Source organism: Furipterus horrens, unplaced genomic scaffold (assembly GCF_987537825.1).
Source record: "Furipterus horrens unplaced genomic scaffold, mFurHor1.1.pri manual_scaffold_3, whole genome shotgun sequence".
NCBI lineage: Eukaryota > Metazoa > Chordata > Mammalia > Chiroptera > Furipteridae > Furipterus > Furipterus horrens.
Genome location: NW_028327173.1, coordinates 53,667,528 through 53,683,221, shown reverse-complemented (window position 1 = coordinate 53,683,221; position 15,694 = coordinate 53,667,528). Strand labels below are relative to the sequence as shown.

Genomic DNA, 15,694 nt, shown 5'->3' with positions numbered 1-15,694 from the left:
TTCATTCTATTTATATACTTTTCATAGGACATTTCGATATGTGCATTTATAAATTGTTAAAATTCAAAGAAACCCTTGAGTTCATTGAACTCTTTTAATAGAAGATAAAATAGTCCCAGAGACATAGAGTGACTTGCTTGAAATATCAGAGCTAGTTGGGGACGTTAATAGCACTATAACTCAGGTCTTTGAAGTTCTGAAACCTACTCTCTCTGGTGGCCTGCATTTACTTTATTTCAAGAACTAGCATGCCATTCTTGACCTTGGGCTGTAGTATTTTTGGATATTCTCCATTTGCTATGGATTCACTCTTTACTCTTTGGCCCTGTCCTGTGTGTGAAAGGCTGTTCTTCCTGTATCTGGTCCTTTGGCTACTGTTTGGGTTCATCCAATGGGAGGCACCAGCAATAGCTGAGACTGGAAAGAGTGAAGGTTCTGAGTTTGAGTTCCTTGAGTTCCCTGTACCCCAGGCAGTGGTTAGTCCATGCCTACACTTTCAATGTCTGTGAGGGAGCTCCTCTGTCCCAGCTACAGCTGTGTGATTAACAGGGCTATAGTGACTATTTCTTATCTCTATTGTTTTAGGACTAGGGCTCCTACATTGTTAATTAGACTTTTATAGTCTTATGTCAGTTTTTCTCTTGGTAACAAGTTCCTGTTATGAACAACTTTCTTGGTTCCTTCACTCCATCCACATCACTGTAATAGTATCTTCATTAAACTCTTTTCATTTTCACTTTTGAGTATGACTCTATTTCCTGCTGAAATCCTATAATGTTATTTTTCTGTTAACAGAAGTTCTTTGTAGGGCTAAGGAGGTTCTTCCTGTCCTGTCACTTGTTTGTCTATAAGTTGTCACGGGTTGGGTTCTCTGGAAGCAAACACTAAGGCAAAGACTGGGGTGTAAGTTATTAATTAAGGATTAACACCTGTGAAAGGAAAGGGTGTAGAGGCAGGGTAGGCCAAGCAGAAAGTCAAGCTATAATATGGGTCCCAAAAAACTGTGAACAAGCTGAAGGAGCTCTAGGTTGAATATTGCCTCTGAGAGCTGTCTGGCATTGAATTAAAATGGTGAGACCTTTTAAAATGGATGTCAGCTGCCCTAGAAAGGTCTTGATTCAATAGACATGGAGCTCTCTGGAACTCCAGCAGGCCCTGAGGGGCTGACAGGCACAGCTTGTCTGCTCCCACTCCACACTAAGCTGGAAAGCAAGTCATTTCTTAAAGGTTATCTGGTTGATGTATCCCTCTACCTATCACACAAGTTAATGTACATCTATTTTGATGTTCGAAGGTCTGTCCATAAAGTATCCAGCCATGTACTATGAACAATAGAGGCCTTTATTGAAGAAAACACAAGAAACATTTTACATAGGACAATGACACCTGAATCCCCTTCAAAGTAGGCACCTTGGGAACTTACACAGTTCTCCTAGCACTGTCAGTGGCCAATCTTTGTTGATTGCAGCCCATAGAGGTTCAACATTCTCAGGTGTTCTGCTTGTTGCAGGCCTTCCAGAACATGGGTCACTTTCAGATTCCTGGCCATCTTTGAAGCATCTGTGCCACACTTTTTATTTGTGCTGCACTCATTGCATCATCCCTGAAAACCTTCTGAATCATCTGAATAGTTTCTGCAGAAGAATGTTCAAGCTTAACACAAAACTTGATGCAGATTCATTGTTCTACTCATTCAGCCATTTTGAATGAGATAGTCACATAGTACACATGCTCACTCAATGGCACCTACATTCCCACTGACTAGTACAGTGAACACATCATTGTTCACGTACGTGCATTCCAGTCCACCCTCCTTGGTTACTGGGTTACATAGATGTCATGCAAACCATTCTTATTATACTAACAAGGGCTAGAGTTTTTCCAGACAGATCTTATATATCATTATGCATAGTCATAGGATTCCCAGATAAATACAAGATACTCAGTTACATAAAAATTGTGGATAAAAAACAAACCTTTTGTTTAATTTATTTTTTAATTGTTTTTCTACTACAGTTGTCCTATTTTCCCCCCATTGCTCTCCTTTATCCCACCCACCCCTTGTCCCACAGTCAATCCCCACCCTGTTGCCCATTTTTAGTATAAGTATGTCCAATGCAATATTTGAGACATTTTTATTAATAATAAGGATTTGATGTTTATTTAAATTCAATTTGGTACTCTGTTTTATTTTTTTGGGGGGGGGTATTTGTTTTTGTTTTTTCTTAATCAGGTAATCTTAATATTAACCAAAACTTATGAAAAACAGTTTCACATAGTATTTAAAACTTCTGCCTCTGGAACTGGACTGCATCAGTTCAGAGTTTATCTATTTTACTTAGCAGTAATTTAGTCTTAGGGAAATTATTTAATCCCCATGTGCTAAATTAATTCATCTTTAAAATAGAAGAAATAAACAGGTCTTAATTCATAAATTCTTATGATGACTGAATGAGTTAATAAAAGTAGAACTTTAAAATTTAATGACACAAAGTAAGTACTCAATAAATGCTAGCAATTGCAATTATTATTTTCATTACATCCGTTCTATTATATTAGCACAATTATATTCAATATATTCTTATGGCATACTATAGAACACCTAAATAGAATAAATTCTCTATCATCTAAATAGAGTACTGGATAGACAATACATGGGTCCAAAATACTCTAAAGCCCTTACAAATGAGACTATGAGAAAAAAATAAATTCTCATACAATGTAGCCTGGAATTGATAATAAGAGAATTGAACAGTAATATGGTTTACAGAATTTGTGAAATTTAAACTTGACCATGAAAGGAAACTATGATTTTGACACGTAAAGAAGGTAGAGAAATAGAAACACATTTTTAAAAAGGGAGCAACCAAATTTCTTCCTGAAGTGTAAGCTAGCTTCCATTTTCTCTTAGTTTCCTATAAATATAGTTGAAGACAGGTAAAATGGAGGGAAGGGGGTTACTGGACAGAGGGGAGCAAAGGGAAAAAAAATTGGGACTTCTGTAACAACATAATCAATAAAATATACTTAAAAAAAAACCAACATGGCAAAAGACCCATGAAAACATCTGAGAAGTGAGCTATATCATGGACTGTAGACTTAAAACAGGTTAGAAGCTACATCATGCTTTTTTATTTATTTATTACCAATATCTCATCTCTCTTAGAATGTTTTAAAAATAATTTTAAAATGTTTGGTCCATCTGTTGTTTTTATTCTTTTATCATTTTTTCTTTCTTTCTTTTTTTTTTTTAGATATCTATGCTCCACAAAGGTAATCGTTACCTTGGCCTTAGACCTCATATCTCCCAGGGTTATCAGTTATTTTGTGAATATTTCCAACCTCCCAAGATGGCCTACACATCTTATGATTCACTAGAATAAACCAAGGGGCTTAGCATATGGTTGTACTCGCTTCTGAGATTTATTTAGAGACATAGCAGAGATCAACTAGGAAAAAGAAACAGAGTCTAGAGGAATTATGTGCAGGTTTTCCAGGATCTCCCCTCCTAAAAGGGGTCAAGAGAAACACCCATGTTCCAGCAATGCAAATGCAGTGACACCAGTGTGCTGATTTGGCCCTGGTAAGCCTGTCTGAGACACAGAAATCAGGGTGTTTAGTGGGGGCTGCTCACATAGACATTCTTTGTTTAGTGACTATGAAGATTTCCAGCTCTCAAAAGAAAAGCAGTCAAGGTTTTCACTGTGAATTACATTGTTTGTACAAACAGCTCAGGCACAAGATATTATTATTTAGGAAATATTTCAGAAGCCAAGTTCCCAGACGCCAAGGGCCAGACTTGTAAAATGCAGTCTCCAGCCTCCTATGTTAATTTTTCTCTGCACAGCCAGTATGTGAGCAAAGGCATGACCTCAGTCCAAGCCCAAACACTGTGAGTTCAAGGACCAGAGCTAGATTGAACCCCAAGGTAGAGGAAACCTGGCATTAGTACTCCTTATGCCATGAAACAATTCTTTGGATTATAATCTCATTTATTATGCCCCAAAGGATAAGATGAAGAGCCTTCCTGAATGTTTGGGAAGCAACTGAAAGACGTGAATTAGTTCACACATTGTTTGTCTCAAATCAATAAATGCAGGTCTTCTCTGCTAACCTGGTTGTACTTTTGAGAGCACTTGGGCCAGAGGCAGAATTGTCACGGAAGGGAAGGCAGATGGTTCATCCTAACACAATAGTGTTGGAAGGTCAAGGGGAGGATCATACATGTGTTTTTTTTCCCCCCTAGATTTGTCCTTTTATAGTGGGTCTTGTTCTTCCCATTACCCTCAAAGCACCTGCAAATCACCCAGAGATTTCTTAGCATTTATTCCTTTTCTTAATGTTTTTTCCTCTGTGGTTTCTCTGGGATTTCTCTTCAATTTCTCTTAGGACTGGGATCCAACAGTCCTACTACTTCAACATCCTGGTTGGAACCAATAGAAGAATATCATTTAAAACTAATTTTTTGTCTTTTTAAAAAAATAATTTATTTAATTGTTTGTTTATTTATTTTTAGAGAGAGAGGAAAGGAGAAAGAGAAGGAGAGAAACATCACTGTGTTGTTGCCTCTCGCTCACGTCCCCACCTGGGGACCTGGCATGCAACCTAGTCATGTGCCCTGACTGGGAATCAAACCATCAACACTTGACTTGCAGACTGATGCTCAATCCACTGAGCCATGGCAGCCAGGGCTTTTAAGATTTAAAATATCATGCATTCTCATTGTAACTCTTTAACAACATAGATAAAAACAAAGGTAAAACAAAAATGCTCACCCACAGCTCTATAGTAGAGAAATAATCACTGTTAGCAGCTTATGGTGGATCTTGTGAGTGTTTCTCTCCTTATGTGCATTTTATTTGCAGTGTAACACTAATGCAAGCTTACTATTGACCTTTGGCTAAATGTTGGATCATCTAAAGATATTTGGTGAAATGTATAACAATTCTTAATTGAAATCAATTTGTCTATGGGGTGGAGGAATCTCCCGAGGAAGAATATAAACTGAGCCTATTTGGGAGATTCAGATATGGTGGTTATAAGCAGAAAACTGATGGACTATTTAAGAGAAGCCTATTAGCAGTAGAAAGAGTTAGCTGCTCAAGAAAAAACAAATTTTAGGGTAAGAGAGACCTAAGTGTAAAACTATTAATTTGATATCACTGTTCAAATGATAAAGGAGTGGTTCTGAGCATAATATGGAATTGATCTGTAGAATATGCATTTGTATTCAATTTTTCTTATATCAATTTCTGAGACCTGTGAAAGGTGGAGGCAGACTGTAATACATATTTTCCTAAAATTTTGAATGAGCTATTTCACTGAATTATGAGACATGTTACTGTATAATCAACATGCCCTGGGAACACTTGAGCAATACAGAATGGTTCTTTGATTCTATCCCCCAGATGCCCTCAGTCATGGGTTCCCATCAGGAGGCTCAAGCATTCAGGACCAGGGGCAACCTGCTCTTCCTGTTGCGCAGCAGCCAGCAGTGGGGCAATGCTGTGCCTTGGGTCACAGGAGACAAAAGTGTGGGGTGTAGCAACCACAGAGTGGAGTCCAGTTCCCTGGGGACCAAGGTGCCCAGCAACACAGCAGCAGTACCTGCCTTCTGACCAGTGATAGCCATGAACACAAAGCTGTTATGCTCAGCACCTGTTAGAAAAGATGAAACCACCTCTTGAAAGAGTAGGAGACAAGTAGCAAAATCTGGCTGGCATGACTTTGTTTGTGAGTCCAGCCTATGATAAGTAGTGAGTTTATATTCACAACAAGGCAAAATATTTTCAAAGATAATATGCATCGGTTTCTTGGATGCATGCTATAGATTTTATGAAATGCCTTGCTCTGTGATAACCCCAGCAGCATGTGCTCATCTGTTCTCAAGTAATGTCAGGTAGTGTACCTGTCAATAACCTGTACTCAGGGAAATGATGTCAGCTTCACCTGAAGAGCTGTTGTTTATACACCAATGAGTTCTTCTGTTTAAAGACTATTTGCAACACATCGTCTTTTTCCTCCCTCCCTCCCTCCCTCTCTTCCTTCCTTCCTTCTTTCTTTCCCTCCTTCTTTTCCCTTCCTTCCTTATTTTGCTGCTTCATTTGTCTGTTATGCTTCCACTTTTTTTCCCCAATTCATAGTCATATTTTAAAAAATTATGGTATAATTCATTTCAAGCAAACATATATGCAGTGCTGAAGAAATGAAAGAAATATAAAAGTCTGAGGTAACATCTGAGTAAGGGAAAAATAAATATGAGCAGCAGCAAAAAGTAACAAGGTGCTCTACTTTAACATAATCTCCAACTTTACAGAAATGCTTTTGTTTTGTGTAATTGTATTTAATTTATGACTACATCTTAGTATAACAGTAAATTTCTCAAGAAAGATAAATATTCACAAATGATATGGGGGATGAAGCAGAAGGGACAAAAAAACATAGAGAGAGAATGAGAGAGAAAATAAAAGAAAGAATTCAAACTATATTTTGCATTGTTGAACAAAAGTATTAATGAAAGAAATTTTGAAAAATTACAGAGCTAGAGGTTGGTGATTTGACAGGTAACTTACATTTTTTTACCTGTTTGATATATGTTATAAATTTATCTAAATTTTTAAAGAAATTAGATAAATTAGGTTCTTTTTGAAACCCATTTTGCCCTTTGAATTTTAACTTATATGCAAAACATTTAAGTTTATAGTCACACATCTACTTATTTTATATCTTGGTTGAGAATCCCAATAAAATCTACTTTTTTAAGAGGAAGGTGATGATTCTTTGAGTTAGAAGCTCCATGTTTTATCACTGAACAAATTAATGTCCTGCTTTTTAATTCTATAAGATATTTCTTACTATTAAAAACTCAGAGTTATAAATATTTCATATTAAATGAGAAGGTCATTTTATCTTCCTAGTATTAATTAGTTGGCTAAAAATACATTTTACAGGGGTAAAAGAGGATTTTTGTGAGATTTCTGGATATATCTTAGTATGGAATTTTAAATTTTAACAAAATAGTTGACCAAAAATAATTTTAAGAATCAAAATAAATAAATGAAGAAGGAAAGAGGGAAAAAATTGTATGAGAACTGACCATTAGTGTAATATTGGGAGATAGAAAGTAGATTTTAATTTTTAATTCTTAATAAAATGATTAAACATTCCCATAGGAAGAGAAACAGAAAAATATGCAGTGAGGTAGGGGGAAAAAAGACGCCTGCTTTGTTTGGGTGACTGCAAAAGGAGACTCTGTGGGGATAGTCAATATGCATGATCACATTTTCTGGAACACATATCCGCCCTGAGAAGAGAAGACTCTGCTAGGGTAAGTAAAGCGTTGTAGAACGGGTGTGGATTCACAGACAAGTGATGGCAGAGGCTCGATTCCATTGTGACTAGAACAGTATTTTGTTCACCTCTTGTAACCATTTCCTGTTAAAGGAGATTTAGATTCTCACATGAACATTCTTGGCCAAGTTCTACCAAAGGTATTATAATAATCGGATCTGGATGTGTTTAAGGCAAGGACCAAATGCACACCGACTCAGGATAAACACAGCAAGGACTTGGCAGCAACACAGGCAGCAGAAAAAGGCAGAATCAAATGAATAGCATCTTTCAAAAAGACCAACTGTCTTCCCAGTTGATAAATTATACTTTTGACTAAGTGGACTGTCTGTAAGTTATCATTTGCATTTCTTTAGGTTACTTTTTTGATGCTTTAATATTAAATTATGGGAAATTAGCTCAAGCATTATGATTCAATTTAAAGAAAAGGAAAGGAAAGAGCTGCAAAGGTGTATAATATTGGGCTATTAGATTAGGCATGTGGGACAATTTAGGTTTAAAAAAGGGATTAAGCAAAACAAACAAGCAAACAAAAAGCATCAAAACCCCCCTCACAGACACAGACATCTGTATGGTAATGACCATAGGGAAAGGCAAGTTGGGGGAGGTAGAAGAGGGTATGTGGGATAAATGGTGATAGAAGGAGACCTGACTTGGGGTAGTAAACACATAACATAATATACAGATGATGCATTATAGAATTGTACATCTGAGGCCTATATAATTTTATTAACCGGTATAACCCCAATAAATTCAATAAAAAGGAAAAATATATACTATTTTCAGGTGTATAAGATTACACTTTGATATCTGTGTACTACATTCTGTGCTCATTATCCAAACTCTAGTTATTAATCAATATTAGCCCAATAAATTTAATTTAGAAGTTGGCAAATGATAAACATAAATAATATACATTTTATACAAAATAAAAATTAGCATTACTTATAATAAAATGAATTTTTAAATTTTGGTACACATATTTTTTTTAACAAATGTGTTGACATTTTAAACAATTTTATTTATTTATTTATTTATTTATTTATTTATTTATTTATTTTTAGAGAGAGGGGAAAGGAGAAAGAGAGAAAGAGAAACATCGCTGTGTGGTTGCCTCTCATGCGCCCCCAACTGGGGACCTGACAACCTAGTCATGTGCCCTGACTGGGAATTGAACCAGCGACACTTGGTTCGCAGGCCGAAGTTCAATCCACTGAGCCACAGCAGCCAGGGCATAAATTTGGGTATATTTTAAGGAAGACTGTATTATTCCATTCCAAGGAAGTCAAAGAATGTATACCTCAGTAAGCAAGCCAATAGCATTTGATTACCAATAATAAAATTTAAATTCGTTGTCTTTTTATCCTTTGTATATCATAAAATAGTAGGAGCCAGCATTATCACCCTCTTCAGAAAACACAGTGGGGTAGATATGCATGTGAATCACTCTGGCCTCCCATTCACCAGTTGCAGCTTGGAAAATATAAAATCCATTTTAAATGTAATCTTGAGAATAGGGAACATGAATTTCTTTCAACGTTGTTTTCGTTGAGACCTCAAAAATTACTTGGAACAGAAAAAAACTTATAATGAATATTTTAATATAGTACTTCTACTTCTTTAATTTCTAGTTAAATAACCCCAAGAACACATTCCTCTGCCTGAATTATCTCTGGCATGGACAAACATGTTGCACTAATTTTTTTTGCTGCTATCACTTTAAAATTATAGTACCAGTAGTCTTTATTTCCCTCATGTGCCACTAAGCTACTGGCCCACTGTCCTTTTAGTTCTCTCATACACAGAATATTTGATTTTTTAAAGAGCTCCATTCCTCATTCCATAATCTATCCACCTGTCCATCCACCTCACTTGTCTTCTTCCACATTATCTCACTTAATATACTCACATAAGCTTATAATTATGTTTCTAAATGAAGCTATACATCTGATTGATCAATATACCTGATTCTGAAAATATATCTATATATCATTTCTTTTTGTTTACAAGTTTCTTCTGCCAAGTTCATATTTTTCTGTGCACTGATCTATATGATTATATTCATGTAGGCATCTTCAGTGTGTGTGTGTGTGTGTGTGTGTGCAAGTGCATGTGTGTGTTATTAACAGTTATGTCTGGGTGAGTGAATCAAAGTGAAATTGTTGGATGGTGATCATGTTTTTACAATGATTTAGTAAATCATGAATACAATATAGGGAAATAAGATAGGGCATGCAAAATAAATTTGGTCAGCTGTATGTAACTACTGACACCCGTGGATGTTTAATACAGGGTCTTTACTCATAAATCCAAATGAATGCTTAATTGTGATCTTAATTTTTATTATAATTATTATTGAGTATTTATATTTTAATATCCATGTAGTGAATGCTTCCGTTTCCCTCCCAAGTTTGCTTCCCAGCTTTTTTTGTTTTCCAAAAATTAGTAAATTAACAATGACAGAACTTTTATGATAAAAACTTGGGTCTCTTCTGCTACCAAGAGCATAAGCATGTACACATGTTAATGTATGACTGACAATGTCAAAATAAAATTACTTTCTCTGGTTTTCTTTTTATCATTTTGCTCCAGCAATTATATATCTTCATTTTCTTTAGAGAAATCTAATTCTTGAGTTATATTTTTTCATTTATGCATTTTTATTTAATGCTGAATCAAGTTATCCCTGGGGGTAATTGCTATTGAGGCATCACATTAAAATGCCAAAGAAAGGGTAGAGTTTAGTCAAGGAATGTGTATAAATGACTCATGGACATGAACAATGGGGAGGGATATGATTGTGGGAGAAGGGGTGGGCTGGATGGAGGAGAGAAATGGGGGGAAAATGGTACAACTGTAATTGAAAAACCAAAAAATAAAATTTAATAAAAAAATGCCAAAGAAATAAATCAAATAAATAAACCAATGCCACAAGAATGATAGTTAGAACCTGGATGATATCAACAATATCCTAAAATGCTATCTTTTAGTTGCCCATTGTATCACAGGGAGTCCCCAATCAAAGGGTAACTCCACATCACATGTGCCCCACAACTCAGGCCCAGAAACAAAATGCAGATTAATTCTTGTGAGACAGTAACCAAAGCATGAGTCGCATGGCTCTGTTCTTTCTAAAGGGTCTGATTTATATTCATTTTGAAATAATTTATCGTAACACTATTTAAACTAAAGCAGTGGGAATAATGTCAAGTAAATGTAACCTCTTGACTACAAACCATAAATCCTAGTGTGTTAAGGAGAAATATAACCATAACTATATGCACAGTCATTTAACTTTGAAAAGAGAAGCATGTATGCTATCCTCGAAGACAAAGCTTATAAAAAATACAAACACATTTAGTTACTTTATTGGCACCTGTTAACTATGTGTTTGAAAGTTCATGTTATGTCCTGGAATTCTTTAGTTATTCATCACCAACAAGGCATTTGTTAGAGACCTTATCTTTTGCCTATATGGGAGGAGGAGAAAAATATTTAGGTAGGGGTATATTGAAAGACCTTTCAAATCATATTATATTGACTAATGCTATTCCTCAGGGTAAGACTCTGTCCAGAGATGGGAGAAGAGTCATAGTTTATAGTTTGCTTCTTGTGTCTCCAAGGAAAATCTGATGCTATTGTGATATTTGAATAGACAAACACTGTGATATATTAAAAACAAACTGAACTTTTCAATGCAAGCTCTCACCAGAGCTCATTATTTTTATTACTAGTGATGTGACTTCATATTAGGGCCAGATTTTCACATCTCTCCCATCAAGGGAGCATCATCTTATCAAAAATTTGATTTTTATTCACCAAATATTGTCATTAAATAAATCCCATTGCTTCTGATAGCCTTTTTATTTATTTCATTTCACTGTAGTTGTTATTTTGCTGGTCAGGAAAAGGAGAACTTTCTGACTTTGGCTAGGAAATGTCAGGCTGATTCTAATACCATGGTAGGTGTTTCCTGGGTCTGGGGATGAATCCCACCATTATGGAAGCTGCTCTTAGACTGAGGGTTACACAGGCAAGCAAGTGAATATAAGCTTTAAACTAGAAACATGGATTAAAAGTGGTTCACTGGATTTTGATGTTCAAACAGCCCAATGATATGGGAAAGGGATATGTAGTTTCAGGTCCTTTTTTTTCTTGATCCTATGACTTCAGTAATCATTTATTTTACTCTTAATTTGAACAATGACTATTGTTACCACTATAAGCAAGACGATATTAGATGATGATTAAAAATATATATGTACACTTTCTGCTTTCAAAGGATCATAAAATATTTGGGAAGGGCAGATATATACAAAGACAATTTCAGTGTGAGGTAGAAAATGCTCTAGCAGACATATGTGAGGTTCTATAGGAACAGAGAAACAGCATGCTTTCTATTCTTAGTACAAAGGGGGTGAATCGTTGACTTTCATAGAGATGATGGTACTTGAGATGTGTCAAAAGATTCTCAGTCTGATTCAATAGCATTTATAATCAACCACTTCATAATTGTGTTCCACTGTATGTGTGTGTGTGTGTGTGTGTGTGTGTTTGTGTTTATGGTAGCAGGGGTCAAATGAAGCATAATACATCGAAATATCTACGTAGCAGCACATTGTCAGAATCTATAGCCACAAATGTCGAGAACCATCAGAATGGCAACCTAAAATATACCAAATTTGAAAAAAAAAATATGTTTGCAACCTATAGTCAGTCCTTTCTAGAAAATTTGAAAGAACAGTCTGACACAAAAAGCAGCTTTGCTACCACAGGAATATATGTCTATTCTATTGTTACATGGCTATGAAAATGCCAGATTGATTAGAGGCACTGTGGTAAACATTATATTTACTATTAATAAATAGTTGTTGCTGAGTGTCAGGTATTCTTAAATCTACAGTTGAGAGATGTTTCATACATTCATCCTTTACGTACCTGAGCATCATCTTGTAGCCACCATGTACTTGTGGAAAGAACAATAAAGAATCAGGAAAATTCACCTGGCCAGTGTGGCTCAGTTGGTAGGAGTGCCATTCCATAAATGAAGGGTTACAAGTTTGATTCTTGATCAGAGCACATACACCTAAGTTGTAGATCCCATCCCTGGTCCATATGTGTGTATGCGGGAGGCAACCAATCAATGTTTTTCACGTCAATTCTCTCTCTCTCTTTCCCTCTCTTGCTAAAAAAGGCAATAAAAATGTTCTCTGGTGAGGGTAAAAAATATATATATTTAAAAAAATAATCAGGACACTTGGATATATTATTGTGACCCTTAAGCAGCCAGGAAATATGCCTGAATCTTAATCGTCTCATCAATTAATTGTAAATAACTTTTGCAAATTAATTGATAGAATTGTGTTAGAATGTAATTAAATAATGCTTATTAATGTAAACTTTAAAATATGCAAGTACAAGGCACAGTGCATTGTACTATAGGTTAAAGATTGGAGACTCCTCATGGAAAAGTAAAAACTGAGAGGTTACATGATTCAGATATATAAAACAGAAATTCTGAGTACGGTAGAAAATAATTTAACATATTTAAAATACTGGAATAGTTTTTATGGTCTGAGAAATAATTAGAAAAACCTATATCATAAACATGTTGCATATTATTTTAATTCACTCTCATATAACAACATCAAAATTAAGGATTTTTAAATATTTTTAATGAAGATACTATAGGTCTGATAGTTTAACTAATTTAAACTCTTACAGTATCATAAGGGTTATAGAGAATAGATATCTGTCATCTTTATTCCTATGTTTTCCAATAAAGGAGAGAGAGGATAAGGTCAGAATCACCTAGGAATATTTTAAAATCTTATTTTTCTAATTTGATACATTCTTGGGATCTCCAGGACTGGGGAGTCAGGTAAATATAGTTTGAAATATTTCCCTAGTTCTTTGCAATATAGTCACAGTTATTCTTCTATGTATTCTTTTTTAACTGCACTGCTCACTTTAGAAAGACCACATTAAAACATATAGCTTCTTTATTAGCAAGAAGTAATGCTTTATAAAGTGACCCGTCATAACTGAAATATTCTTTAATGGATGCTTCTCCCATGTTTTCTGCACACTTTCTGTGTTGAATGCAGCAGTCATACAGGGTTTACTTGGTCTTGAATATGGATTTGAAAAACTTAGGAGGACACATGTACAATAAAGTAAAAAGCACATAATCTCCCCACATTAAAATTTCTATTATGAAAGAGTGCAAATTACCACTTTCCACATGTCTAATGCCATCTTCCTGAAGGAAATCATAAAGAATCATTTGATATATATTTTTTGGAAGAGTCCTGTAACTCAAAGTTGTATAAGTCTGGAAAGGACATTTATTGAAGATTAAACCTAAATTGTGGAGCAGGAAAAATCATCCCACCAGTATTTCTGAACTTAAGTACATGTATTTTATTATCTAGGATCAGATAGCTTGGGGTGAGGTAACAAACACACAAAATCCCATGGTTTAACAGAAGAAAGTTTAGTTAGGACCTTGTGCTAACAGATGTCCAGGCCAGCGTCCAGAGCCACTGCCTCCTCTGTGTTGGTCCAGATTTCTAATGCCTCTGCCATATCAGTACTATGCCATATAATCACCACAGCAGAAAAAGAAGGAGAAAATCCAACACTGCCATTTAAATCCTCCCACCTGGATATGAGACGTCACTTCTGTTCACATTTTATTAAGCCACATTTAACCTCAGGAGAGCCTAGAAGTTGCATCCTTCTGGACATTTTGATGAAGAGAAAAAATGATATTGGTGAATGTTATGGTGCTCATATTATATTTTGCATATGTTAAGCAAATTTCACATGAAAAGAGGAGTAATTCTAATCCCAGTTCATCAAGTGAAATCAGAAGAGCCTCTGGTATATTACAGTCTGAATTCTACCTTTCATGCATGGCCTAAGAGCAGCTGTTTCTTTTCTTCATTTTACTTTGTTTTTTCCTTTATTTTAACATATTTCTTTTAATTTTCACTACCAAATGTCATGTATTCTCAGGCTTCAGTCATATACTTGACACATATTTAAGAACCATATCAAAATTGTGCTACCAGCTTTTTCTGGCTTCTGAGAATTGGGATCTTCCTAGCACAGTGTTCAGTGGTATCATCTTGGTTTGGTAACATCTGCAGTGAGTTTTTACACCATGGATATCAACAAATACAGCTCAGGTTTGCTTGTTTAATTTTCCCAGAGGGATGAATGTTTAAATAATCTATAGCAACATACCACCGCGTGTATTGTTTCTTTCATGTACTCTGTGATGTCAATGGGAAAAAGATTTTTATGTGCAACTGTGGAACAGAGAACTAGGAACAAAAAAGGTTGTAAGAGTCAAGTCAGAAAAACAAGTCCAAATTATTATAAGAGGTAACTAGAAACAGTGGTAAGTGATCCAAAAAAAAAAAAAAAAAAAAAAGTGAGAAAGAGGGCCAATAAATGTTTATGAGCAGGTTGCGGCGAAAACAGCACGCCACTCCGTGTCCTACGGCACCGAGCCTCGGCGGGATTCATCGCAAGACGAGATTGCTGAATGGCCGCGTCCAGTCAAGGAAATTCTGACTCACTGGACCTTGCAGAACTTGCCAAAAAGCAGCCTTGGTGGCGCAAGCTGTTTGGCCAGGAATCTGGGCCCTCAGCTGGAAAGTATAGTGCAACCCAGCTGTTAATTGGAGGTGTCACTGGATGATGCACGGATTTCATATTCCAGAAGGTTGGAAAGTTGGCTGCAACAGCTGTGGGAGGAGGATTTTTCCTCCTTCAACTTGCAAACCATACTGGGTACATCAATGTCGACTGGCAACGAGTAGAAAAGGACATGAAAAAAGCCAAGGAACAGCTGAAGATCCGTAAGGGCAACCACTTATCTACGGAGGTGAAAAGCAAAGCTGAGGAGATGGTGTCATTTGTGAAGAAGAACGTTATAGTGACTGGTGGATTTTTCGGAGGATTTCTGCTTGGCATGGCATCCTAAGGAGGACGTCTCATTCTTCCTGCTTTTTACAGCTAGCAGCCTCTTCACTCCATCATAGGACCTCAAGTCTCCTCTTCCCCCTCTCCTCCTGTGCCTTCCTCCCTGCTGTAGCATATCCGAATGGCTTCTATAGGCATTTCTTGGTACAAACTGATACGGCCGTACTGTGAGCCTCATGACAACAATGGAAGAGACAATAGACGTTAACTCTCCTCCTAGAACACTCCGCATCTGACTAATCTGTAGGTCAGCAAGAATGTTCCTTTCCCTCCCTACATAAGATACATACTAGAACATAGAGCAAGATGGCTCATTGGAGGATGAGTGGATCCTCAAAGGTGGTCTCAA

At 36.1% G+C, this 15,694-nt stretch overlaps 1 pseudogene; it reads left to right on the top strand.

Moving 5' to 3' along the window:
- Positions 1-5,354: 5,354 nt before the first annotated feature.
- Positions 5,355-15,475, top strand: LOC150015098 (FUN14 domain-containing protein 2 pseudogene; annotated as a pseudogene).
- Positions 15,476-15,694: the final 219 nt, after the last annotated feature.